General features: G+C 51.5%; 1 long non-coding RNA gene across 1 annotated transcript; it reads right to left on the minus strand.

The window, feature by feature from the left end:
• Positions 1 to 15,166: 15,166 nt before the first annotated feature.
• Positions 15,167 to 16,969, minus strand: LOC119282008. The gene is made up of 3 exons (XR_005138604.1): positions 16,633 to 16,969; positions 15,987 to 16,557; positions 15,167 to 15,224 (listed from the first exon to the last, which is right to left on the minus strand). It is a non-coding gene; the product is annotated as an uncharacterized LOC119282008 (long non-coding RNA).
• Positions 16,970 to 24,712: the final 7,743 nt, after the last annotated feature.

The raw sequence follows: 24,712 nt of genomic DNA on the forward strand, positions 1-24,712 counted from the left end.
GACGGCAGCGCGGCGACCTCCAAGACGCCAACACCGGCGCCCATGGTGCGCTCTTCTCAGGTCGTGCATGATGAGCAGTGCCGCCCCATTGGTGACCTGGGCGCCACCCTGGGAAGAGTCCCGTGCGCCCTTCACATGACGAGGAGGGCCAACATGCGCGCCGAGGTGTTGGCAGAGGTGGCGGACGGCCGCAGGACCGTGATGGAGCTCCTTCTAACGTAGTTAGAAGTTGAAGTGCTTCACGGTCCATGCAGCTTTCGCTGCCGCCCACACCAGCAGAAGCCCTGGCCCGCGCGCAGCTGCTCCTCGACTTTCCTCCCGCTACGAAGAAGCTCGATGAATGGAGGGCCAACGTCCGAAGCCTCGTCGGCATCACCAACAAAGATGAGTTGCGACCGGCGGGGCCCGTAGGCTGTCGCTCCGTCGAGCCACCAAATGCCAGCGGTGGACGGGCCGGAGGCGATGCAGCCATGGTGCAATCCCCTCCTCCACACCAGCAACCACGGGTGTCGACCCGTCATGATGACACTCATGACAATATCTCCATGGCGTCGTCCGACCCGCGAACCCACCGCGATCAACGTCAAGTCCTTCGGGAGCGAGCTCATGAAGACGCTCGAACCACCATCGAGCGCCGATGCGATGCACGCCACCAGTCGGACAGGTGAGCGGGGCCCACTGTGGACCACCCAGCACATGAAGGATACGGTGGCCTACCCTACGAGGTGGGTTGTCCGGTCTTCACCCATGAGCTGCAGCAGTTCTAGTGGCCCTCCCACCGCACGTTCAAGCCCGGCGTTGGCGAGAAGTACAACGGCAAGACTCACCCGTCGGAGTTCCTCAGCATCTACACCATCGCGATGCAAGCTGCTGGGGCTCGCGAAGATAAGGTGCTTGCCAATTACTTCCCGTTGGCACTCAAGCCCAATGTTATGTCATGGTTGATGCACTTGCTGGTGGACTCCATTTCTTCCTGGTCGGATCCGTGTCATGAGTTTGTTGGCGCCTTTACTGGAGGCCACCAAGCTCATGGCCATGCGAGCGATTTGCATATCATCCCCCAGAAGGAAGGAGAAAACTTGCGCAAGTACATCCAAAGGTTCAGCTGAGTGTAGTACAACATCCCAGACGTTCATCCTGCCGTCGTGATCAGTGCATTTCATCCGAATGTGCGTAACCACAAGATGCGTGAGGAGCTGGCGATGAACAAGGTCAAGGATGTGGCCGAACTTTATGTTCTGGCCGATCGGTGCGCTCGAGCTGAAGAGGGGAGGAAGTACCCCGGTGAGGACGCCGGCGCGGAAACCGACTCCACGGATGACACCGCCACCCCGGCAAAGAAGGGCTGGCACCATAACAGGAAGCGCAAGGGCAAGACCATGCTTGCCGTCAAGGGGTCCGATGACACGGGAACCACTAAGAAGGCCAAGGCAAGCGACCCCGGCAAGGAGGTTGCCTGGTGCGCCGCTTGCCGGGCCTTGGCGGCTGCCGACAAGCCAGGGGGCTCCGACAAGCAGTATTGCAAGATCCATTGCACCAAGGGCCATGACCTCCAGAACTGCCGGTAAGTTGAGCTGCTCGCTGAGAAGTAGAAAGCTGAGTATGAGCGGCGGGACAAGGAGAAGGGCCAAGAGGGTGCCGAAGGATCCGGCAAGAAGCGCGACGGCCAAGGAGGCCACCGCGGCAAGGATAATCAGCAAGAGAGGCCCGCCTGGGGCCGCGACAAGAAGCAGGAAGACGATGATCATGACGAGGGCGATGAGTCCGGCGACCACGAGTTCCAGAAAGCTACAGAGGCCATGTGCGCCGATGGTGGTGCCTCGCTGCATGTATCCCACTGAGATCACGGCGGTGGAGCCGTCACTCGACGCATGGAAGCCAGTGAAGTGGTCTAGCACGCCTATCATCTTCGACACCAAGGACCACCCTGACCGCACTACTGCGGTCGGGTGCCTACCGTTGTTGGTCTCACCAACGATCCGCAACCTCAAGGTGACAAAGATGCTAGTTGACGGCAGGGCCGGTCTGAACTTGATCTCGCCTGTTGTGATCAAGAGGCAGCAGATCCCTGATGGAGACCTCGAGGAGACGGGCACGTTTCAAGGGGTCAACCCGGGGAGGAGTCATCCAAAGGGGAAGGTCATGCTGCCCGTGACGTTTGGAGGTGAGTTGAATTACAGGACAGAGAGGATTGTCTTTGATGTAGCCGAGATCCCCTTGCCTTACAACGGGATCCTCGGCCGCCCGACACTAGCTAAGTTCATGGCGGCTTCTCACTATGCCTACAATACGCTGAAGATGCCTGGGCTGATGAACATCATCACCGTCTCCTCCAATAAGAAAGACGCGTTGATTTGCGCCGACCAACTCTACCGGGAAGCAGTCACAGCAACTGCCGCCAAGGCACCTGTTCCTGCCGATGGAGCCCTGGGAGGAAAGAAGACCGGCGAGACTCCTTGCACCCACTCCGACAAGCGCACCTCCTCAGGGTGTTGCGCTCCCGTCGAGGACGTGCCAGAGACCTCCACCGGCAAGAGCAAGAAGTCCAGAGCTGCACCACCAGAGACCAAGAAGGTGCCCATCAAGGAGGACGACACGGGAGGGGCTTTTACCATAAGCTCCACCCTCGATGGCAAATAGGAAAGCGAGCTCATCACTTTCCTGCGGGCGAATGTCGATGTGTTTGCATGGCAAGCGTCCGACATCCCCGGCGTTCCCAGGGAAGTGATTGAGCAGCATCTTGCTATCTGTCCTCATGCACGACCCGTCAAGCAGAAGGTCAGGAAGCAAGCTCTGGAGAGGCAGGAGTTCATCACGGAGGAGATCAGAAAACTAGAAGCAGCAGGCTTGGTAAGGGGGGGGGGGTGCTCCATCCAACGTGGTTGGCCAACCCGGTAGTGGTTCGCAAGGCAAACGGGAAGTGGAGACTGTGTATTGATTACACAAACATCAATAAAGCTTGTCCAAAGGATCCCTTCCCGTTACCGCACATCGACCATACTGTTGACTCCATGGCTGGGTGTGACCTGCTATCATTCCTCGATGCCTACTCAGGGTACCATCAGATCTTCATGACAAGAGAAGACGAGGAGAAGACATCATTCATCACCCCATGTGGTACGTATTGCTTTTTACCTTTCGGGTTGAAGAGTGCTGGCTCGACCTTTGCAAGAGTAGTCCAAATTGGTTTTGAGCCCCAGCTACATAGAAATATGGAAGCTTATATGGATGACATAGTGGTCAAAACCAAGGACAAAGCAACACTTGTGCAAGATCTGGAGGAAACATTTGCATACCTGCACAAGATCAACCTCAAGTTGAACCCTGAGAAGTGTGTCTTTGGTGTCCCGTCCGGCAAGCTTCTTGGGTTCTTTATGTCGCAGTGCGGGATTGAGACAAACCCAGACAAGATCAAGGCCATCGAGCAGATTGAGGCACCTAAGCGGATCAAAGACGTGCGTCGTCTCACTGGCCGCGTTGCCGCAATGAGCAGATTCATCTCCAAGTCCGCGGAGCATGCCTTTCCCTTTTTCAAGATCTTGAAGAAGGCGGGCCCAATGGAGTGGACCCCAGAGGCCGAGGCAGCGCTGCAGGATTTGAAGAAATACCTCTCCTCCACCCCAGTGCTGGTAGCGCCTAAACCGCAAGAATCGTTGCTGCTGTACCTAGCGGCAACAAATCAGGTGGTTAGCGCTGCACTGGTGGCACAGAGAGAGGTCGACAAAGAGGCAGCAACAACGGCAGAATCAACAGATGGCGAGCCAGAACCCTCTCCAGCAGGGCTCGGTCCCGGCAAGACTGAGTCCCCGGCAAAGGCTGACACCAGTGCAACAAGGCCCACACGACAAGGTGAAGTGGCGCAGAAGAAGAAAATGGTGCAGCACCCAGTTTACTTCGTCAGCTCCCTCTTGCATGGGGCTAGGCCGAGGTACTCAGGTGTGTAAAAATTGCTCTTCGGCCTCCTTATGGCCTCGAGAAAGCTACGTCATTACTTCCAAGCACACGAGATCACCATTGTCACCCGCCTCCCGTTGCAACGGATACTGCATAACCCAGATGCAACGAGAAGGATTGTGGAATGGGCCCTGGAGCTATCAAGTTTTGGTTTAAAGTTGGAGAGCACCTCGACGATTCAGAGCAGAGTCTTGGTGGAGTTCGTTGCAGAATGGACCTCGACGCCCGACGGAGAGGTACAGGAGACCACCCTCCCCGGCAAGGAAACGAGCTGTAATTGGATCATGTACTTTGATGGGGCTTTCTCACTGCAAGTCACCGGTGCTGGCGTGCTGCTTGTCGCACACACCGGGGAGCGCCTCAAGTATGTCATCCAAATGCACTTTCCCCGAGAGATGTCAACTAACAACACCGCCGAGTACGAGGGCTTGCTTGCCGGTCTCAGGATTGCAGTAGACCTCGAAGTCAAAAAGCCCATCGTCAGGGGTGATTCATAGCTCGTCGTCAGGCAAATCAACAAGGATTATCAAAGCGCGCTGATGGAATCTTACGTCGATGAAGTGAGGAAACTGAAGGAGCGCTTTGACGGGATACAGGCGGAGCATGTCCCCTGAGTGGAGAATGACGTCGCCGACTATCTGTCGAAGCGTGCTGCCCTCAAGCTACCTGTGGAACCAGGTACTTTTGTGCTTCGGTTAACTCAACCATCCGTCGAACCATCGATAGGGCAGAACAAGCAGAGGAAGCTAGGCCCCGGCAAGTACTTCCCCACCGAGCTCCCTGGAGCCGCCGGCGAAGGAGTTGCCATGGAAGCCAAGCCTGCCGTGGGATAACCGACTCCGGCGGGGCACTAGGCCCTTGCCGTGGAGGCTACCGTTCCCGCGGTAGAGGAAATGCCTTTGGTCCTCGCCATCGAGCCACAGGCTCTGTCATGGGCGCAACATACCATTCGATTCCTCCAAATAGGAGAGCTTCCTGAGGAGCAGGAAGAGGCAGAGAGAGTAGCCCGCCGGTCTGCTCTGTACCAATTCGTCGACAACGTCTTGTACAAAAAAAGACCGAATGGGGTGAAATTGAAAAAGTGCGTCTCCCGGGAGGAAGGACTGGAGCTGTTGGCAGAGATACATGGAGGCATATGTGGCTCCCACATAGGGTCAAGGGCCCTTGCTGGCAAGGCTTTCCGGCAAGGTTTCTTCTGGGCCACTGCCCTCCAGGATGCGACGACACTAGTAACCAAGTGTGAAGCATGCCAATTCCATTCGAAGAAACTTCATCAGCCAGCTCAAGCCTTGCATACAATCCCTCTCTCCTGGCTATTCTCGGTATGGGGGCTCGACATACTGGGCCCCTTTCCCCGCGCCGCCGGGGGCTTTGAGTACTTGTACGTTGCAATCGACAAGTTCACAAAGTGGCCTAAGGTGGAAGAAGTGAGGAAGGTGACAGCGCAGTCAGCCATCAAGTTCTTTAAGGGGCTAGTTTGCCGTTTTGGTGTACCCAATAGGATCATCACCGACAACGACACATAGTTCACAAGCCACGCCTTCATGCAGTACATCGAGGATCTCGGCATCAAGATCTGTTTTGCTTCTGTGGCACACCCACGAAGCAACGGCCAAGCAGAGAGAGCAAATGCTGAAGTTCTGCGAGGCTTAAGAACGAAGACCTTTGACAGGCTGCGCAAGAGTGGAAGGCGTTGGATTGACGAGTTGCCGATGGTTCTTTGGTCGATCAGAACGACGCCAAATCGAGCCACCAGCCAGACACCCTTTGCCCTGGTCTACGGGGTAGAATCAGTTCTCCCCATGGAACTCATGGTCACCTCGAGTGCTCGCTTATGATGAGCTTGAGCAAGAGCGATTGCGGCAAGATGACGCAACGTTCCTTGAGGAAGATCGTCTTCGGGCGGCTATGAGAGCAGCATGCTACCAGCAAGCCTTGTATCGCTACCATAGCCGCAAGGTTCATGCCCGGAGCTTTCAGGAAGGCGACCTTGTTCTTAGGCACGTTCAGTTGGCCAAGAATTCCAACAAGTTGACGCCAAAGTGGGAAGGCCCTTATCGGGTAACACGAGTCACCAGGCCTGACGCAGTCCGCCTGGAGACCGAAGATGCCATTCCAGTGAGAAACTCCTGGAACATCGAGCATCTTCGCAAGTTTTACCCATAAGGCGCGGCTGCCGGGCCCCCCGGCAAGCCCCCTTTTGTACAAGCCTTGCCGGCAAGGCATGTAACCCTCTGTACAAAGCCAGGCGCAGACCCTGAGCATAAATAAATGAAGCGCTGGCGCCCTAAGTTATAGCATGCATGCTAGATTGAGTCTCTCCCTCGGTTAGGGTTGATAGTGCTTAGCAGCGACTAACCCCTAGCATAGAGGTTGAGTTTGCGTCATTTTGTTCCTATCCATCCTCTTTGGTACACAGGGTACATGAATGTTTCCGCCAAGCCAAATGGAAGGAAGAGAACAAGCTGGCGCTCTGGACCCGGCAAGCCAAGCTCGCCGAGGGCTGAAGAGATGAAGGTCCACCCATGGCAAGTCAGGGTTGCCGGGGGCTGCAGATTCAGATAAGTTTTCCCATCCCCTATCATTCATTTCCGTATGAAACTTGGGACGTACGGAACCTCGTTTTGTTCCAAGGCTGTCGTGCTCCCCTCGTTCCTATCACCCAAGAGCTTCTTGGTTTGGAATATGGTTGTAGCCTCGGCGGCAAGGAAGCAAGCATAGGGCCCACCCCCACTTCATCCTTGCCTCCGCAAAAGGCATGAGTATGGACGAACGGAGTGGGGAACGGCAAGGCCTTCTGCTGGGCAACGGTGTTTATCTTGAAAATAACAAGGATTTGTTCCTTGGTATGGGCTTTGCTCACACACACACACACAAGACCCGGCAAGCACCCTTTTCCCTTTGCTCGTACGGAATATAAACATGAACAAGGAGATTACAAGTTTTAGATCTAAATAAGGCCCGTGGGCTTACATGAAAAAAGATAAGATGCCCGTAATCCCTTTCTTGTCCCTCTCCTCAGGAAATGAAACAAGAAGGCAAAAGGGCAGAAGGAGTGCCTAGGCGAGGTACGAGCAGCAGAAGGCGCCAAGAGAACATGCCGACGGTCGCCTAGGAGAGGGTTGGCGGTGGTGGCGCCGGAGGAAGAGCTGGAAGATGAGGTAGCGGTCCGTCAATACGCTACGAATGCGTGGGCACCATCGTACTCCGACTTGACGGTCCGCCACCCGCCTTCGTCGCCTTCTCCGGCCTCCCCACATCAGCCGCCCAAGGAGGCGACCCCAAGAAATTCAAGGAGCCGGCACACGGATGATGGGGTCACCAGTGTCGCCCCAGAGCGGCGCGCCCGATGCTTAGTTGGACCCATCGTCCTGCCGCCCACTACCCTTGTCGTCGCTGCTGCTGTCCTCCTCGCCACTCTTGCTCGAGGAAGAGTCTTCATCGTCAGAGGAGCTCTCCACGCAGCACCTTACGTGAGTCTCGAAGTGCCCAAAGACCTTGATGGAGAGGAGGCCACTCTCCATTAATTTGAAATGGAGAGTGAGCCCCTCCGTCAGGCTGTGGATGTGGGCAAAGGTCTTCAACCCTCGGCGAAGATACATGACGTGAGGGGTGGGGAACTCGACGTCGGCCCATGTGCTGCTGTTCCCACAACCCCTCATATGCAGCCGCAGCGCCTGCGGCGGGTCCAGCTCCATCTCCCGCGCAAACGGGGTCGGGAGGCGAAGATACTGGTGCGCCGGCTGGCGCAGCCTGATAAAGAACTCGTTGGGGTTGTCCCCGACGTGGCCCTCCACTGGGGGAGGAAACGCTGGTGGAGGCGAGGCCGATGCGCTGCCCCGTCCTCCTCTTCCCTGAGCGCCGCGGTGACCTCGACCTCGCCCCCTCCCCTGCCTCTAACGGTTGGCTCTGCCACCATGAGCTCTTGGGGAGGGGCGACACGTTGTCTAGCAGAGACTCTGGCCACCACCGATGAAGCGTCACCACGCTCTCTCGCCATGGCAGAAGGGAGGAGGGAGCAGGAATGGGGAGAGGCGGATGACGAAGGATTGAGAGGCGCCGTTCCTCCCGCTCCCCTCCTTATAAAGGACGGGATCGGGGCTCGACCGCCCCTTTCAGCCAATCCGGCTCATTAAGGTGATAGCGGGCGAGGCCGTCGACCGCCCTCCCTGCCCAATTGAACGCGCGTGGGAATCGACCCACGCGCGCACGACTTCCCACCCCGCGCGCCTGACATTCGCTTGCTTCATGCATGCGGCGTACGTGGCGCGAGAGACGGGCATTGTGGGACGCGTAGAGCGACGGTTCCCAAGTAAGGACAGTAAATGAGTAGCGGTCCTGCGGTCTCGAAGGGACACGCGGGCCGCCTCTTCACTGTTCACCGCAAGATGACGCAAGTGTGCTTCGGTCACGCGTGTGCACGCAACCCCCACGTCACGCATTCAACGTGGGTCGTGGGGAAGCGCAGCGGACGGAAATTTACCACGGTAAAAAACCGCCCCGCCTGCCCGTGCACCGTTCTGGGCCTGGCCCAACAACGTGTCACGCTTATGTGTGGCCCATGCCCGGGGGCTCCTGTCGGTGTACTAAAATGGGGGCGCTCTTTTGTACCCCTTTTTTGTGCACGGGCAGTCAGAGCCGCGCCCGCGACCACACCTAAGCAGGGCAGAGACAGGAAATCAAAGCCGTGGGACGATCAAAGCAATGCCAAGACAGAAGCATAAAGAGCAAGAAGGTGAAATGGTTTCCCCCAGCAAGGTCCTTGCCGGGGCAGCCCCCACGGCCCCGGCAAGGCCCTTGCCGGAGCAGCCTACCTGACGCCAGCAGGGCACGCCACCCTTGAGCCCTGGTTCCTCCAGCACCACCAACCGCGTTGGGACCAAGGCTCGGGAGGCGCCTCCATGATGGCATGCAGATCTTTGTGAAGACAAGGATAATACTTCAAATTAGAAGAGTAGAAGACAATGAACCTCGGCGGGATCCTCGCAGAGGAAACCCTCAAGACCCCCGGCAAGACCCTTGCCGGGGACGACCGTGACGCCGCGGCAAGACCCTTGCCGGGGCCCCGATAGGGCCCTTGCCAAGGACATCCGTGAGGCCACGGCCAAGCCCGCATCACCAGGTTTCTGCCATTGCTCCCATGCAGCTGCCAGCCCACCAGCTGAGCAGGCACCTGCATGTCGGCACAAGGCTTCTCAGCCAACTCAGCGCATGCCTACGTGGTGGCATGCAAATCTTCGTGAAGGCCCTACCACCGCGCCACCTCAGCAGCCTGCCAGCCTACATGGCGCTGACTGCCTCGCTGGCCCAGGCGTGTGTCGAGGCCGGGCGAAGCGGCGGTAAAGTGGAGGGGACATGTCAGGGGCACATTAAATGCACTTTGTTCCGTAATGGCAAGGGATAGTCTTAATCACAGTACCCCGATGCCACCTCCTGTGTGCCACTGTGGCGATCCCCTTGCCTATAAAAGGAGGCCCGAGGCATCCAGGAGAAGGATTCAGACTTTTGGACAAGTTACACTCATGGTAGCTAGTTCGAGAACCTCAAGAACACAAATACACACATCCAAGCAGGACTAGGGTATTACGCATCTCTGCGGCCCGAACCTGGGTAAACGAACTACATGCTTGTACTGACTGCTGATCCTACTCTCCTCACCACCCAGCGCCCTACAACCATAGTAGGGATTCTTGTGATCCCATAGGTGTCGTTTCCCACCGACAGCACTAGAGCTATAAGTTTATGAAAGCTCAAAATAAAACTAAGTGGGCATGCATTAAACCTGGGCATGGGCAGCCCGGCCCGACGACCGGCCCGGCCCGATTTTTTCGGGCCGGGCTCGGGCTTTGTTTGCAGCCCGAAAGATAGTTCGGGCCAGGCTCGGGCTTCAGTTTTCCCATATTTTGGGTCGGGCTTTCGGGCTTCAGGCCGGTCTTGCACGTGCGCGTACTAAAAAATAGCATTCGGGCCGGGCTTTCGGGCTTCGGGCTTGATTTCGGGCAGGGCTCGAGCTTAAAAATATGGAGTATTTCAGGCTTCGGGACAGGCTCGGGCTTGAGAAATGAAGGTCGGGCTTTTACAAGCCTGACCCGAAACCCGGCCTGGCCCGACGTTTGCCCAGGTTTAGCGTGCATCCAACTTGCTTGCTCACAAAGACCTAGGGCAATTTGAGGAAGCCCATCATTGGAATATACAAGCCAAGTTCTATAATGAAAAATTCCCACTAGTATATGAAAGTGATATCATATGAGACTCTCTATCATGAAGATCATGGTGCTACTTTGGAGCACAAGTGTAGAAAAAGGATAGTAACATTGCCCCTTCTATCCTTTTCTCTTGTTTTTTTATTTGGGCCTTTCTCATTTTTTTGGCCTCTTATTTTATTTTATTTTTATTTTTCGTCCGGAGTCTCATCCTGACTTGTGGGGGAATCATAGTCTCCATCATCCTTTCCTCACTGGGACAATGCTCTAATAATGAAGATCATCACACTTTTATTTACTTACAACTCAAGAATTACAACTCAATACTTAGAACAAAATATGACTCTATATGAATGCCTCCGGTGGTGTACCGGGACGTGCAATGAATCAAGAGTGACATGCATGAAAGATTTATGATAGGTGGCTTTGCCACAAATACGACGTCAGCTACATGATCATGCAAAGCAATATGACAATGATGATGCGTGTCATAATAAACGGAACGGTGGAAAGTTGCATGGCAATATATCTCGGAATGGCTATGGAAATGCCATAATAGGTAGGTACGATGGCTTCTTTGATGAAGGTATATGGTGGGTGTATGGTACTGGCGAAAGTTGCGCGGCACAAGAGAGGCTAGCAATGGTGGAAGGGTGAGAGTGCGTATAATCCACGGACTCAACATTAGTCATAAAGAACTCACACACTTATTGCAAAAATCTTTAGTTATCGAAATGAAGTACTACGCGCATGCTCCTAGGGGGATAGATTGGTAGTAAAAGACCATCGCTCGTCCCCGACCGCCACCGATAAGGAAGACAATCAAAAAATAAATCATTCTCCGACTTCATCACATAACGGTTCACAAACCTCAACACAACTATTTCTTAAATTCATAGTTACTCACTAGCATAACTCTAATATCACCATCTTCATATCTCAAAACAATCATAAAGAATCAAACTTCTCATAGTATTCAATGCACTTTATATGAAAGATATAAGTGAAGCACATAGAGTATTCTAATAAATCATGATTCATGTGTGTCCCTCTCAAAAGGTGTGTAAAGCAAGGATTATTGTGGCAAACTAAAAAGCAAAGACTCAAATCATACAAGACACTCCAAGCAAAACACATATCATGTGGTGAATAAAAATATAGCCTCAAGTAAAGTTACCGATAGACAAAGACGGAAGAGGGGATGCCTTCCGGAGCATCCCCAAGCTTAGGCTCTTGGTTGTCCTTGAATATTACCTCGGGGTGCCTTGGGGCATCCCCAAGCTTAGGCTCTTGCCACTCCTTATTCCATAGTCCATCAAATCCTTACCCAAAACTTAAAAACTTCACAACACAAAACTCAACAAGATATCTCCTAAGCTCTGTTAGTATAAGAAAATAAATCACCACTTTATGGTAATGTTGTGAACTCATTCTTTATTTATATTGGTGTAATATCTACTGTATTCCAACTTTTCCATGGTTCATACCCCCCAATACTATCCACAGATTCATCAAAATAAGCAAACAACACATAGAAAACAGAATCTGTCAAAAACAGAACAGTCTGTAGCAATCTATAACTCTCGAACACTTCTGTAACTCCAAAAATTCTGAAAAATTAGGACAACCTAGGAAATTTGTGAACCAATCTAGTGTAAAATGAATCAGATGAAAATCACGCTTCTGTGAATTATGAAAATTATTTTCCTGGGCGCAAAAGTAGGTGTTTCTCAGCAAGATCAAAACAACTATCACCGTAAGCTATCCCAAAGGTCTTACTTGGCACAAACACTAATTAAAGCACAAAACCACATCTAACTAGAGGCTAGATGAATTACTTATAGAAAAACAGGAGCAAAGAACAAAGAACAACAAATAAAATTGGGTTGCCTCCCAACAAGCGCTATTGTCTAACACCCTTCACTAAAAAAACACTTCCGTGATGATACGTGTTTGTCATAGTAGGTCACGTTTTTTGTCATGCATGTACATCCATGACGATTTTATGACAGAATCAAGATAGTCATACCTGTGTTGTCGTAGAAGTGTTCCATGACATTACCAAAGATTATCATCACGGAAGTGTCCACTTCCATGACGATGAATCGCGCGTCACAGAAGTGCTTTCGTCAAGGGTGACCGACATGTGGCATCCACCATAACAGAACACCGTTAAGCTACCGGGTCGGGTTTTGGATCCGATAACCCGTTAACAGCCCCAACCAATGGGGATTTTCCACATGTAAAATCATCATTGGCCGGAGGAAACACGTGTTGGCTCATCGTTGGGACAGATGTCATCCACTCATTGGACAGAAGGCGCCTATGATACGTCGGCACGTGGCACGGCCCAACAGAGGCCCATTCGTGTGAAAAGGCCGGCCCGTTTGACTTGGTCAAAAGGTGGCGGGCTGGTCCATGGAAAGCCTGTTAACGGCCTGTTCGCATATAACTCATTTACAACCCGCTAACCCAAGGCCTGTTACGCCCTATCCAAATTAGGCCCAGTAGCATCATCTGGGCCATCTAATATGATTCCAGCCCATTTTCACTTCTGGCCCATGTATGGCCCATGACGTCTTTCGGCCCATATGAGGCCCTTTGTAACTCTTGGCCTATTAACGACCCGTGGTGAATCTGGCCCGTAATGAACAATGTATCACTTTACACCCATTAACGGCCCATGGTGAAACTGGCCCGTAATGAACAGTGTATCACTTTATACCCATTAACGGCCCGGTATTCCGTTGGGCCGTTTCTAGCCCATGTTATCTTTCGGCCTTCTTAGAGCACATTTATTCTTGGGCTCATTTGTAGCATTTGTTTACTTAGTTACTGTCATTTTCTGCGTGTGGGCCAAATTCAGCCCATGGTTACAGTCGGCCCGTTTGTGGTCCGTTAATACGTTGGGCCGTTTTCATAGCGTCATCAAATATGGCCTATTAACGATGGCCCGTTATGGTCGACCCATGAATGGACGATTCCAACTCTAGCCCGTTTACGGCCATAATGCGGCCTATTATTGGCCCATGTTTGGCTAATCGATCATACGGCCCGTATAAGGCCCATTGATAATACGGCCCGTAGAAGGCCCATTGTTTCTACGGCCCGTAGAAGGCCCATTGTTTCTACGGCTTGTAGAAGGCCCATTGTTTCTACGACCCATAGAAGGCCCACTATTTCTACGACCCGTAGGAGGCCCAGTGTCACTACAGTAAATATTAGCCCATGGTTATTGTGGCCTAGTTTAAAAAATAGGTTATTGCAGCCACTAGCAAACCGCAGAAAAAGAACTGCAATGACTACAAGCAAACAAATAAACAAGACAACAAGGAAATAAATAAGCAAGCAACTTACGCTAGGCTATCACGGCTGTCACGCCCAATATGCGATACTATCCTAAAGAGACTCGAAGGTCCCACCAAGGATAGGACCGCATATTGAAACACTTTTGCAAGGTGGATATCATTACATCAACATTACATAATATATGGGGATACATACAAGAGGCATACAAAGCCACATGAATACAACATCATCTTACATAAGAGCACCATCCGACTACGGATGAAACACAAACAGAAACTCAAATGACATCCACCCTGCTAGCCCAGGCTGCCGACCTGGAACCTATCCCCTGATCAAAGAAGAAGCAGAAGAAGAACTCCAAAACAAGCAAACCTCACTCTCGCGTCATGATCATCGCATAACCTGTACCTACAACTGTTGTTGTAGTAATCTGTGAGCCACGAGGACTCAACAATCCCATTACCATGGGTATCAAGACTAGTAAAGCTTAAAGGGAAAGGAAGGGGTAAAGTGGTGAGGCTGCAGCAGCGAATAAGCATATATGGTGGCTAACATACGCAAATAAGAGCGAGAAGAGAGCAAGCGGAACGGTCGCGAAGCTAGCAATGATCAAGAAGTGATCCTGAACTCCTACTTACGTCAAACATAACCCAAAACTGTGTTCACTTCTCGGACTCCGCCGAAAAGAGACCATCACGGCTACACACGCGGTTGATGCATTTTAATTCGGATCTGGTGTCAAGTTATCTACAACCGGACATTAACAAATTCCCATCTGCCCATAATCGCGGGCATGGCTTTCGAAAGTTTATACCCTGCAGGGGTGTCCCAACTTAGCCCATGATAAGCTCTCGCGATCAACGAAGGATATACCTTCCCCCAGGAAGACCCGATCAGACTCGGAATCCCGGTTTACAAGACATTTCGACAATGGTAAAACAAGACCAGCAAAGCCACCCGATGTGCCGACAAATCCCGATAGGAGCTGCACATATCTCTTTCTCAGGGCACACCGGATAGGTCAGCCTACGAGTAAAACCAGCCCTCGAGATGCCCTGAGGTGGCCCCGCAGTCTGCCTATTTTGGACCAACACTCGAAGGAGCACTGGCTCGGGGTGGGGTGGGGGTTAAAATAAAGATGGCCCTCGGGCTCCTGAAACCCAAGGGGAAAATGGCTAGGTGAGGCAAATGGTAAAACCAAGGTTGGGCCTTGCTGGAGGAGTTTTATTCAAAGCGAACTGTCAAGGGGGTCCCATAAATCACCCAACCGCGTAAGGAACGCAAAATCCGGGAACATAACACCGGTATGACGGAAACTAGGGCGGCAAGAGTGGAACTAAACACCAGGCATAAGGCCGAGTCTTCCACCCTTTACCAAGTATATAGATGCATTAATAATATAAGAGATATTGTGATATCCCAACATAATCCTGTCCATCATGGGGCAATCTTCAACTTCACCTGCAACTAACAACGCTATAAGAGGGGCTGAGCAAAAGCGGTAACATAGCCAAGCAATGGTTTGCTAGGAAGGGTGAAAAGGTTAGAGGCTGACATGGCAATTGGGAGGCTTGATGAACAAGTGATAGGAAGCGCAGCATAGCGATAGAACGAAGCAACTAGCATATCAATGATAGTAGTGAGATCCAAGGTAACGGTCATCTTGCCTGAAATCCCGTTAGGAAGAAGAACGAGTCCATGAAGTAGACGAACGGGAGTAGTCGAACGGATCCTCACAACTCCGGAACGAAACTGAAGCTAACGAGAGAAGCAAACCGGAAAGAAGCAAACAACATGGTAAACAACCAATACATAAACATGGCATGATGCACAACCAAGTATGATGCATGTTCAGTTTAATGCGGCATGGCATGACAATATGCACAAACAACACTACAAGTTAAGTGGAGCTCAATATGCAACGAGTTGCATATTGACGAAACACCACATCAATTATTTAGTTCTCTCTCATTTAGGTACACAACAATGTTAAATGTTATTAAACATGGCAAGAGGTGAAACATAATAAAACTACCTATCTAGGCAAGTTTAAATGAGGCCGGAACAACAAACAACAATTCCGGTAAATCCTCATGTGCATATTTCAAATTTGGTACTGTTCTGCCTATTACATAATTTTAGAGTTGTTAAACAGGAAAATAAAGTCCACCATGTTAAACTAGGCATTTTCCACCCCATTTACATATAAAGTTTATTAAATTTGGAGCTACGGTTATTTAGTTATGAAATAAATCATTTTAACATGGCATATTAGCAAATTTAAACAAACAGCAAGTTAAACATTTTTAACATGGATAAAAGTTGCATATTATGAAACTAGATGAAATTCTAAGCATTTTACATATATAAATTATTTACATATGATGCATAGTTTGTGAGTAATTATATGCATGAAGTTCAAGGGTTTTTCTGAAAACAGTAATTCACCGGATAATGCTAAAATCGCTGGACAAGAAAAAACATAACACGGGCCAAAACAGAAGGATCTGGGCTGCTCACATTGGGCTAGGCCCAGTTGGTGGAGCAGGAGGCCAGGCAGGCCGGATCTTAGCACGGCTGGGCCTTGACCAACAGGCGAAGGGGAGGTGGCCCAGGCGCGGGAGGTCGATCTGGAGGCAGCGACACGGTCAACAGGCGCTGGCTCGCTGCTCCACCTGCAGCGAGATGAAGCAGGGCGACACGATGCAGGGGACGCAGGGACTCCGGCGAGTCGACGGCAGCGAGGGACTTGGCGGCACCTGGGGTTGAAGACGACTGGAGGAGGGCCGGAGCCATCGATTCCTCGTGGCAGCGGGGCACCCATGGCGACTTCCTGTTCGACCTGAAGAGAGAGGGGTCGCGATGTGAGGGAGATAGAAGAGTAGAGGAGGAAGGAAGGAGAAGGGCAGAGGCGTGGGGCACGGCCTGCTGGTGGCTCGCCGGAGCTCGGACGGGTGGAGGGGCACTGGATCCGGGCGACGGCAGGAGGTCAGCAGCGACGACTACTGCCGAAGGGGATCGAGGTGGCGTGGTGCGGATCCGGGTACAGAAGTGGCGGAGGCAGCTGACGAACTCCATGTAGGGCCGGTTCCTACAGGCGAAAACGACGCGGGGATTAGAGGGAGAGAACCAGGGGAAACGGGGTGAGGAGGAGGAGAGGCACAACCCTGGGACCTGGCGTCCATGGCGGAGGAGCTTCCGCGGGCGTTCGGGACGGAGTTGGTTGGCGCTTGAACGAGGGGCTCCTGGCCCGGGGACGACAGGCGCATGGTTGACAACGGGAGCGAGGAGTCCCGCGTGTGCTCGGCGAAGCGGGATGCGTTCAGCGCGGGTGCAGAGATGGGGCGACTTGGAGGAGCTGGATTGTGGAGGGGATCGATGGATATTGGCTGATGGCTGAAATCGAGGAGAGGATGTGGATTGGCTGCGGGGTCGAGACGGATCCCGAGGTGGGAGACGACAAGGTGGAGTGTGGCGGCGGGGATTGGACATGGGAGGATCCCTAGAAAATAGGGTTTGGTCTGATTTGGGTGGGGTTGGTCTAGTTTATAAAGAAGGTGGGTTTTGGTTTAGGGGTAATCGGACCCTCCGATTTACATCGGGCGGTCGAGATAAAAAGGTTAAGAGAGATCAAATAATAAACCAAAGATATTAGAGGGATGTTTGGAGAAGATCCGGATTCTTCGATGATGACCATGCGGTTCGGGTTCGGGATAGTTTCGGACGCACGCAAAGGGGTTGGTGGCTGTGCAGAGAGGGTGGGCATTTAGACGAGAGGGGAAAACAAAGACAATGGGGTCTGACGAAAGGCCACGAGGACAAGGGGGGTTTTGTTGGACTCGGAGAAAGAGAGAAGAGAGGGGTCCTATTGGTCTAACAGAAGGTCAACAAGGACAAGCGGTCTGACAACAGGTCAATGAAGACAAAGAGAGAAGCGATAACTACGAACGGCTACGAGGTTTTATGAAAAAAAACATGCGAATGCAATGCACATGATGCCATGAGACGAACACGTATGCAAAATGAGATGCACATGAGGACATGGCAAAATGCAACACGCAAGCAAATGACATGGCAACAACGGCGAATAACTAGGAGACACCTGGCGCATTGAATCCGGGGCATTTTAACACTCCACCACCACGAGAGGATCTCGTCCCGAGATCTAGGATGGCACCGGAGAGAAACGGAAGAGGAAGAGAAGAGGTAAACTAAGTTGCTTCTTCGACAAACGAGTGAAACCATGAACCTTGAGATGTTGAGCAAAATGAAAGAAAGAAAACCACAAAGATGAACAAAGTTGAAAGCACTCCGTTAGAAAAGAGGAATAAGGGATACGACGAGTACCAAGAGGTTTAGTGATAAGATAGATATTGAAACCACTCCGGTTAACACTAGATAGAGAAGGAATAAGATTGATATAATTTGGGCAGCACTCCGACTGATAGATAAAGGAAAACTTGATAAGATGAAAAGAACTTGAAGAGAAGACACAACACTCCGGTTAAATGGATAAGCAAGAAAAAAACATGACCCTCACAATTCAAGATGATGAGTGAAAAGAGCAACATCACAATGCCTCCGGAATAAAGAATAGAAGATAGATCATTCGAATAACAGAATGGAGAAGAAAATGCCAACTTCTGCCACAAAAGAACTTGGAAAGCACCCTTCCAAGAAGGTTAGAACGGAGTTGTTGGAAAACCAACAATGAAAAGAACAAGCTTGTTGTGGGCTTATGGCAAACATCTCAAAATGATGAGGTAAAAACCGACCACTAACGGAAACAATTGATTGGTTGAGATCAATGAAGATAAGAGAAACTTCTTTCACCAAGAGGATAATTGGAGAACTTGGGTCATTAATAAGCACCACAATTAGCAACATTCCTTCGGGAAGGCCTTTAGGTGAAATATTTACCAAGATAACCCCAAGGAAGAAAATGATGGGTTTAAAATACCTCATTCTTGACAACATGTGAATCACGAAACATGAATGGAAATTTTCAAGAATGATATAACACCACCTCAAAAGATAAGGTAGAAAGAATTGCACTTCGAAATGCAAGAAGAAGAATACTTGATCTCCCCAAAACAAAACATGTGTTGAGCACCATGTTTAATTTTTGAGTATAGCTTGGCAGATCATAACTTTGAGAGAAAACTTGAGGAACAATTGAAGAATGAAAGAATCCTTGACGAACCACCATGTAGAGCCTCCATGAAGAACTCCGGTAATAAAAGGATGATGAAAAGAAAAAGAAGTTGAAAACACAAGGTGAAGCCTTGCAATGATTTAGTTGGAGCTTCATGATGAGATAATGCGCAAAACTTGGAACTCTGGAAACGAAAAGATGAAACATCTCGAACCGGGAAATGTGACATGATGAACAACTCCGGAAAGAAGAAACTAGACTACTTGGATGAAACAATAATAAGAATTACGTTATGCCTATCTGTCGGTGTCAAAACCGGCGGATCTCGGGTAGCGGGTCCCGAACTGTGCGTCTAGGCGGATGGTAACAGGAGACAAGGGACACGATGTTTTACCCAGGTTCGGGCCCTCTTGACGGAGGTAAAACCCTATGTCCTGCTTGATTGATATTGATGATGTGGGTATTACAAGAGTAAATCTACCACGAGATCAAGGAGGCTAAACCCTAGAAGCTAGCCTATGGTATGATTGTTGTTCGTCCTATGGACTAAAGCCATCCAGTTTATATAGACACCGGAGAGGGCTAGGGTTACACAGAGTCGGTTACAATGGTAGGAGATCTACATATCCGTATCGCCAAGCTTGCCTTCCACGCTAATGAAAGTCCCATCCGGACACGGGACGAAGTCTTCAATCTTGTATCTTCATAGTCTTGGAGTCCGGCCGATGATGATAGTTCGGCTATCCGGACACCCCCTAGTCCAGGACTCCCTCAGTAGCCCCTGAACCAGGCTTCAATGACGACGAGTCCGGCGCGCATATTGTCTTCGGCATTGCAGGGCGGGTTCCTCCTCCGAATAATTTATAGAAGATTGTGAACACCAGGATAGTGTCCGGTTCTGCAAAATAAATTCCACATACCACCGTAGAGAGAATAATATTTACACAAGTTCAATCTGCTGACGTATTTTGTGGCATGACGTCACACCACAACCAAGCCTTTACTCGAATCGTTTTTATTATACTACCTCCGCGCGTTTAGCGAGGCGATTTCCTTGGCACGTCTTGTCGAAGCAGAGATCGTGTTTCCCTTATTCCGGGATTCTCATCAATACGGATGTGGGTAACCCAACCGCGCCCGTTGCCACGCCCCCTCCATCGAAGGCGGGTTCCAAACGGTCACGGGGACGGCTCTTGGTATTCTCCCTCTTTATAATGAGACCAAGGCACGTTCTTTTTCTTCAATCCTCAATCGAATCCGCCCCTCGCCCCGAGTTCCAACACCCAGGGCTCCAGATTCGGGTAGTTTCGCCCTTCGACAATGTCCGGCCCCGACCTACGAGGCTGGTGGATGCCCTCCTCCGTCACGGAAGAGGACGTGCTAAAGCTAAGGGACGCCAGGTACTTAACCTACGGGATTTCACATAGGTTGCCCGCCTGAGGGCAAGTTATTCCTACTCCCGAGCCCGGTGAGAGTGTCGTATTCGTGTCTCACCTCCGTCGGGGTTTAGGCTTCCCGATGGATCCCTTCGTGAGGGGGCTCATGTTTTACTATGGGCTGGAATTTCATGACTTGGCTTCGGAGTCCATCCTCCACATCTCATCATTCATTGTCGTCTGCGAAGCCTTCCTCCGCACTACCCCTCACTTCGGCTTGTGGCTCAAAACCTTCAACATGGAGCCGAAGATGATTGAGGGGCGTCAGGCAGAGTGCGGTGGGGCGGTTATAAGCAAGAGGGTCGATGCTCCATGGCCCGAGGGCTCTTTTCAGGAGGAGCTCGACTTGTGGCAACATGAGTGGTTGTATATCACCGCTCCCAGGGGCAGCAAGCAAAGGCCGCCGCCCGCCTTTCGCCCGGGCCCTCCACAACGGCTGACGTCATGGGCCAACAAAGGGCTTGACTGGGGGCCGTCCAAAGACATACCCCTATTGCAGGGCCAGATTCGAGACCTCCAAGAAAGGGAGATCAATCTGGTCGTAGTGGCACATGTTATGCTGATTCGGCGCCTTCTGCCCTGCAAACGTCGCCCCCTCTGCCTGTGGGAATTTAATCCAGAGGGGCCACGAGCTCTCCAACACTTCATGGGTTTGACACCCGTGGAGATGTACAAACTGTTCTTCGGATCACAAGAGATGCGTCCGGACTTGACCGAGGACGCTGGCCTAAGCTGCAATCACCTGGATACTCAAGTAAGTAGCCCTGTGTCCGGACACATTGTCCATTTATTTATCATGGGTTTGCCTTTTAACCAGCTATCCCTTGGACAGGAATGGATAGCACAAGCAAAACTGATACGGTGTCCGGCCCCCCTCCCTGAGACCACGCCGGATCCCGTGTTAATCAAAATGTTGGCGGTTACACCTTTGGAGGAGGGCGAAGGGGGGCACAGGGAAACTACCACCTCTGCCAAGGAGGCTTTCAGGAAGGGGGGAATCGAGAATCCCTCCCTCCAGGGGGAGAAGAGGACCGCTTCCGAAGACCCGGAGGCCAAGGCCTCAAAGCGGGGAAAGAAATCTGCACCGGAAGGCCCTGTGCCAGGAAGAGCCCTGGCAGCATAATCTCCCCAGAGGAATCAGCCCTCCAGCAAGCCGTAAGTAAAAAAGGGGTAATTTTGTAATAGGGGACACCCCTACTTTATTTCTAAGGGTAACCGGAGTTTTCACCCTGTAGTTCGGATCTCAGCCCGTCTCAGTAGAGCTCATCTTCGGGGGACCTTCGTCCGAAGATGATGGAGAGCGAAACGCCTCCATCTGCTGCCCCGTCGGGCGGGGCGGACGACCCTGAGGTGTCGTCATGGAGGGTCTTCCCGAGTCCGGCGGGGCCGGGGAGTTCGGCACCCACTGGAGTACGGCCGGTGGAGCTGCAGGATTTGCTCAAGAGGGCGTTTATCTCAGAAGATCACCACACATTAATGAGTATGGTGATTGAAAGGATCTCATCCGCCAAGAGCGGGTTGCATGAGGCCGTTGGAAGTTTGCTGACAGGGTTTGAGGTACGCAAAAAATGACATACCTTTTGTCAGTTTTGCACATGGAGTGCGCCCTATATAGATAGTAGCCCCTGAGACTTGGTATGCTATCGAAAGCGACGACGTGTCGAGGATCATAATCTCAGTTATAGAATGTCACCTTTCCTATGCAGGTGGCAGAACGTTCGGTGGCCAGCCGGACTGATGGAGTTGCCGAGCTGAAGCGGCAACTCGACGTTGCGGATGCGGACATCGCGCTGGTCAATAAACGACTTAACGAGTCACAAGGTAGGTGGTTGCTCCGCGGTCACCTAGTAAGGGAGCTGATGCCCATTCCTTACAATTTGTATGCTTGATGCAGATGGTGCCGCTGCTATGGAAGACCTTCGAGCAGAGCTTGCTCGAGCCAAGGAGCAAGCCAGGAAAAGTGATGCGGCTGCCTCGAAGGCAGCGGAAGAGCTAAAAGCCGAAAAGGCTGCTCACTGCCGAAGCAGGGAGGAGATGGCCGGAATGGCCGTGAAATTAAAAGATGCTACCGACCGCTATGAGGTTCTTGAAAGAGAACGCAGAGCGGAGCAAGAGGACCTGAAGAAGGCCGCCGCCGAAGCCAAGGATGCCCGTAGTGCGATGCGGGCTATGAAGGAGGAACTGCGTCAGGCCAGAGACATTGTGGCTGGAAAGCCCTTTCTGCTGTGTTGGAAGTTCACGGATCCGAAGTATGCTTAGTTGGGCCAATTGTGTGGTGCGGAGGATCCTTATCTGGATTTGGCGGCGAGTGCGGCGGACGCAGTCGTGCACTTCCGAAGCCAGAAGGATCACGAAATGGAAGAGCTTTTCTGGTCTCAATTCCATAGTCCGGAGCGTCCACTTCCGTTGACTGATCGGCTGGCTGAGTGGGCTGAGCTGAATAGATTGTCCGGACTTGCCATGACGGATGTGGTGGCTCATCTGTGGCCACAAAGGCCCAAGCCTGAGAGTTATTTTGGCTTGTTGCAGCAATTCCTTGGGGCGGTGCCGCATATCGAGGCAATGAAGCGGTCGGCATGCATAGAGGGTGCACGGATGGCTCTCGCCCGTGTTAAGACATACTAGGCGGAGATGGATGCCACCGATGTTGCATCCCGGGGTTCGGACAAAAGCCGATTACCCGCCGAGCACTATTTTGAGGAAGTCCTGCAGGGCGCTCGTTTAATAGAGTCGCAGTGCTCGAAAGATGTTATGTTTAAATGACATGTATGATTTCTGAGATCATGTTTATAATGTTACGACTTTTTATACTTGTGCGTTCAAGTATTGAACTATCTCCTGTGTGGCCGTATATGTATGGATAACCTGAAAGATGGCAGTCTTTGGCTTCAGCCCCCACGCACATGGTGCGGGGGTGTTTGCAAAAAAAAAGCACTTTTTCACACTTAATCTAACGTCTTGGTCCTTTGAAGGAGGTGATAGCATAGCAAACTAGGCAACCAGACTATAATGCTTTATCACTTTCACTTAGCCATAGGAGCTCGATGGTGGGGCTACTATATAGCCCCTAGAGGCACCGCGCTCTCCGAACTCGGGGCGCATATGTGCCTGACCGGGAAGCAGTCCTTCGTCAAAGCGGAGGAATTCTAAACATTCTAGTAGTCGATCGAGTGGTTGACCAGTCTCTCGCTATATCATGACAATCAGTTTTCGGCTTTCTCTACTGAGGTGCTCGCCCGGTCGAACCGGGGCACAATCGCAGTAGTTCTCCTGGTGCCGCGTTAGCCGATGGAGCAGAACGTAAGGCAGCAAAACACAGGAGCCGGGCAAACCCAACATTTGACCAAAGACATGATTCGGAGCTGATGCATATAAGGCCTAACTCGAGACGCCGAACACTCCCTGAGGTATTCGGTCTTTATGATACCGGGCAGAACAATGCCCTAAGCCCCTAGTGTCCAGGTACGGGCGAGAACTTCTGACGCGGCCGATGCCAAAACGCCAGCCTCCTCCTCGGTTATGGTAGGAAACCAGGGGATGTGTATCAACAAGAGACAATAAGAAAGGTTTACGCAGGGTCTTAATCTGAAAAGAATCCTTGCAACGGGTCCCTGCTGCACGTCTGCGCCTGTGTCTCCGCTGTGCTGTATCCTGGACAGGTGTAGCACGTGTTTCATCTGTAAAAGAGAAGAACTTAGTTTGGAAAAATATCATGCAAAAGATGTATTTAAAATAAAGTATGATTTGGAAGATGAATAAAGTTGAGCTTTATTGGCTCTCATCGTTTATACATGTAGCCCCTTGTAAAGAGGTATGCGGCTGGGAAGCCCCTTGTTTATTTACGCCGGACTCGCCTAACCGTGTCCGAGGTTTGAATGACCTGTTTTTAGGGGTTTTGACCAGCAAGGTCGGATTAGTGTGTGGCTGTCAAGGCAGTCTCATGTTTTCCGTGGTCGAGGAACACTCGGAGTTACCCTTTAATGAGATTATGCCGCGTGGACCGGGCATTTTAAGCGTAAGAGACGCGTAATGCGGTATTGCATTGAAGCGGGCAAAAGCTTCACGTCCCAGTAGTGCTTGATGGTTACTTTTGAATGGGGCGATATGGAAAATGAGCTTTTCGCAACGGAGGTTGTCGGATGAACCGAACACAACCTCTAGTAGTACAGAGCCTGTACAATTGGCGTAAAGGCTTGGCGTCACTCCTTTAAAGGAAGTGCTGCTACGGCGAATTTTGGTAGGGTCTATCCCCATTCTGCAGATGGTGTCCTGGTATAGCAGGTTTATATCACTGCCGCCGTCCATTAGGACTTGTGTGAATTGTAGTCCGTTGATTATGGGATCCAATACCAAAGCAGTCCCTCCTGCGTTTCGAACACTTCTGGAGTAATCCCGATGGTCGAAAGTAATTGGGTTAAACATCCAATTTCAGGATTCTGCTGGGGTGGACCATGCGGCGCGTGTTTTAGCAGGTGCCGCACTATTTTTCCTTGTTATCACATGAAGTGAGTTCACTGTTTTGACTTTTAGTGGGAAAGACTTCTGTTTTCCTGCGTGCTCCTTGTGGGGTTCGTCGTCTTCGCTTGGTGTGTCGAGCCCCTTGTGTTCGGCGTTAAGTCGGTCGGACTGCTTGAAGACCCAACAATCTCTGTGGG

The sequence above is a fragment of the Triticum dicoccoides genome, chromosome 3B, assembly GCF_002162155.2.
Source record: "Triticum dicoccoides isolate Atlit2015 ecotype Zavitan chromosome 3B, WEW_v2.0, whole genome shotgun sequence".
Classification (NCBI taxonomy): domain Eukaryota; kingdom Viridiplantae; phylum Streptophyta; class Magnoliopsida; order Poales; family Poaceae; genus Triticum; species Triticum dicoccoides.